This window comes from Benincasa hispida, chromosome 9 (assembly GCF_027475165.1).
Source record: "Benincasa hispida cultivar pf3 chromosome 9, pf3_genome.v1.1, whole genome shotgun sequence".
NCBI classification, from domain to species: domain Eukaryota; kingdom Viridiplantae; phylum Streptophyta; class Magnoliopsida; order Cucurbitales; family Cucurbitaceae; genus Benincasa; species Benincasa hispida.
In genome coordinates, this window is record NC_143486.1 from 74,398,412 (window position 1) to 74,403,041 (window position 4,630).

Genomic DNA, 4,630 nt, shown 5'->3' on the forward strand with positions numbered 1-4,630 from the left:
TTATTTTAGATAAAAGGGGTGACACTTAAATGTTAATCTTAAAAAAAAAATAAATCTTATCATTTAAAACATAAAACCGACTATTAGATAGTCTTTATTGACCAATTTGTGGGATATGGATTTATAAATATTGATTTCTATTTTTCTACTATTATGTTGAATCAGTGTACAAACTATCATTTTTTTTAAAAAAAACTTGAGCCATAATTTTAAATTTTACTATTTCATTAGAATTATATAATATCTTTTAGATTTAAGAAAAAAATGAAATGGAGGAAGAATAATTAGATCTAGAAGAACAATCAAAAAAAGAAAATAAAAAAGAAAAAGGAGGAGTTGAGAAAGAAAAGGGAAAATAAAACCCATACGAGCCAAACGAGAAAAAAAAGAGAAAATGAAAAAGACGAACCAGAAGGTGAAAGAAGAGAGAAGATGAGAGAAGGGGAGTAAATGTGAAGAGACGCATGAGAGAGAGATAAATGACAAAGCAATTGAGGGAGTTGGGAGAGTAATGAAAACACATGGGAAAATTGGTGAGAGGGAGAGTGATAAAATAGTGGATATTTAAATTCACCATTTTATTTTTATCAGTTGTCGTCGAAGTTGGGCACATGAAGGTGGTAGTCGGAGTATGTCGCTGAAGTTGCTTGTGCGAAGGTAGACATTGGAGTTAGTTGCTAGAGTTGTCGTTGGAGGTGGTTGGTGGAGCTCGGAGTTTTTCGTTGAAGTTGGTCGTGCGAATGTGGAAGTCAGAGTTGTTTTGTATCAAGGTGGTTGTCGGAATTGGTTGTTAGAGTGTTGTCGGAGCTCGGAGTTGGTCGTCGGAGTTGGCCATCCGAAGGTGGTCATTGGAGTATGTCGCTGGAGTGTGATAGCGGTAATTGCCAATGGAGACCGATGGGTGGAACCATTAAAAACATTAAAGGGAGAGAGAATTGGGGAGGGTTAGGGTGAGTTAGTAAAATAACCAACTCAACCCCATCAACATTTAAAGTTGATTGTCAAACATTGATTTGTAAAAAATACCAACTCAACCCAACTCTCCTTGGATTGTAAAAAACCCCTTATTAATTCAGCGAGTTAGAAAACATAAAAGTCCAAATTGTTTACCAAATAGGCATTGTTTTAAATTTAACATAAAGCAGAACATTTTAAATAATTTTTATTTTCTAAATTACGAATTCGATCTTGTAGTTTGAATTAAATTTCAATTTGATTCTTACTCTTAGTATTCACAAATTCAACTTCCCCTCTTCTTTTATTCGCTCCAACCCTTTTCTAAAATCAAGAAAGTTTAATAACTAATTTTGAATGATTTTGGATTAAATGATATAATCAATATTAAACAAGAATATAACAAGATTTAAGCCGAAAATGGTATCCAAGGACCAAAATGGACCCGAGAAAGGTCAAACCAAGCCTAACAAGTACCTAATGGATTTGGCCCTACACATGCCCCGATCCAAATGATCGCTTAGGGACCAAAATAGGCTAAGGGAAGGTCTTTGGCCTTGGCCAAATAAAATGTCAAACAGAGCACACCCTTCACATGTCTCGACCCAATGAATGAAAGGATAATCCCAATGCAACTCCAGAATCCTATTATGAAGGATTTAGGTCAGCTGCACCTATAAATACATAATAATAATTATAGTGAGAGGTAATTCCATTTTGACACTCAAATCCTCAACTAACTTATTACACTTATTCGATTTCTTGATGGAATACACAAGCATGCAACTGAAGCAAACAGAATCAATAAGCACTCTAATTACATTTAATTTGAGTTTTAAAGTATGCTATTTCAGAAAAACTAAAATGGGTTTCAAGTTGAACTTACCTTTGATGAAACCTTCTAATTCCAAGCTGCTCTTCACTCCGATTCAACTCCAAATCGACATTGAACCACCAAGAGATCTTCTCTACTATTCCCAGTCTTGAATTTGAGTAGTGGAACTCGAATTTGAGTGAATTTGGTGAAGAAAATTGAGAGAGTTTTATATTTTCTTCAGCATGCAAGCACTCCTCAGACATCAAATGGCCAACACATACTTTAACTAAAGGTGCGATTTGTGTCTGCTTGTAGGAAGAACACCTCCTACATAAGGTGTTTGTGGGCAAAACCCACTTAATTCAAATTTTCCAATTTTTCATTTCAAAATTCAATTAATCCAAAAATTAATTAAAAAATGATTTAATTAATTCATAATTAATCAAATCTAAACTATCAAAATCCAATTTCTCAAATTGAATTAAAATTGAAAATTAATTTGAATTTTAATTAATTAAACATAATTAATTAATTAATTAATTTAATATCAAATATTAAATTAATCACACACCTAATTTTAAACATGAATCCTATTCAGTAGTTAATATTTAAATCAACATTTAAATATTATAAACTTTCCAATTTTGTTTAATTTCAATAAATTAAATGTTAATTATATCATATATAATTGTACAAACCCTAATTCGAATTTGAACCTATTCAAATTCAAACCCTAATTTCAATTTAAACATATTCAAATTGAAACTCAATTTGAACAATTCAAATTGATATCATTCCAAATTCACTCAATTTAATAATTCAAAGTATTCATGTTTTACGAGCTAGTAGAGGGACTTTATGGACCTACAGATCATGAGCTCCAACGATTTAAGATTAATTGAACTTTTCAGACCAAATTAATTAGTATTTGTTAACAATCAAGTCACACCACTATAGCTCGATAGTTGTACTCTCCTCACTGTAGACATATTTGTGTCCACATGATTTAACCATAACTAGTAAGTTGACCCTTCACAAGTTGTTCGTAATAACGACTGGGTCAATATGCTGCCTTACCCCCGATATTACGTTTTGTTCTTTAAGTTCCAACTGATCCTCTAATGAACAATTAATTTATGATCTAATCACTAAACCGAATCCCTCTTGGGCTAGTGAGAGTGTGGAGCCCCTTGTTCAAGACCTGGATACAGTACTAAGAGAACAACATTTCTTCTATCCCTAAATCGGGTAGGCATGAATTCCATCTTGCACCCTATGTTCCCAGCTATCTATCTAGTCTTACCCCTGAAATGGGAGGCTTATTGAGTCGGCGTTGTTGAACCAACTCTCACCCATACAAATCTAAGGATAATCCCGAATAAACAGGAGTTCATAATTAACTCAGGATTAAGATCATGTTACCTAAGTCATCTAAGTGAAATAGTCAGTCTTAAACAATAAATATCATTATATATTAAAAGTGACTTATTTCTTGGTTCGATCTTATGCAAACTCATTCCAAGGACCCCTCACTCCTCATGTAAATACATGAACGAATCAGGATCACTTCATTTGTAGCATCTTTACAACAACTTGTAATAGCTGCAGAGTAGGCCGCATCCAATAGTGTTACCAGAAAAGGTACCCAAGCTTAATCATGTACTATAGACCGTTTTGGCTATTTACTAGAACTTTTATCCATCTTTATATCTCTACATAAAGTTAAAGTATTTATATAATAGCCATGGATCTTAGTTTATTGGATTTAGACTGTATGAATGCAATTTAAAGATTTAATAACAACTTTATTGAAGAAATGTTGAATAACATCCTTATTGATAATAAAATGTATTTAAGTTTACAAACTGCGAGTTTTAGGACACACAACCCAACAATACTCCCACTTGGACTAAAACTCTAGTGGATCGATATATTCAAATATACAATGTTGAGTTACACTAAGAGAATAAAAGGTATAAATACATTAAACTAGCGCATCAGATACTCATAAATTATCCCACTTGCCCTAGTAACAAATATCTCGTAGACCTAGTCCTACTAGGTGACCCTCGACCACTTTAGCCGAGAGGGATTTTGTAAATGGATCAACTAAGTTGTGTTGTGAGGCTATATGCGTGATGATCACGTCTCCTCTATGTACAATCTCCCTGATGGGATGGTACTTCCACTTGATGTGCTTTCCTCGTTTATGGCTTCGAGGTTTCTTTGAATTTGCAACTGCTCCACTGTTGTCACAATAGAGGGTGACAGACAGGTACATATTAGAAACTACTTCTAGGTCAGTCAGGAACTTTCTGAGCCATACTGCTTCTTTTGTTGCTTCACTTGCAGCTACATACTTAGCTTTCATTGTAAAGTCAGCAATGCAACTTTGCTTGATGCTTCTTCATACAACTGTTCCTCCATTCAGAGTGAATACTGACCCCGAAGTTGATTTCCTTGAATCAATATCGGTTTGAAAGTCAGAATCAGTGTATTCACTAAGGATCAGATCCTCAACACCATACATGAGAATATAATTTCTCGTTCTCCGAAGATACTTGAGGATGTTCTTAACGGCAGTCCAATGATCATATCCAAGATTGGACTGAAACCTGTTGACTATTCCAACTACATAGCATATATCGGGACGTGTACATAACGTGGCATACATAAGACTCCCTACTGTTGATGCATATGAAATTCGTTTCATATCCTCAACCTCTTGAGGTGTCTTAGGACTTTGATCCTTAAACAGATGAATTCTATGTTTGAAAGACAACATTCTTTTCTTGGAATTTTGCATTTTATATCTAGACAACATTTTGTTTATATAAGATGTTTGAGATAGTGCTAAAT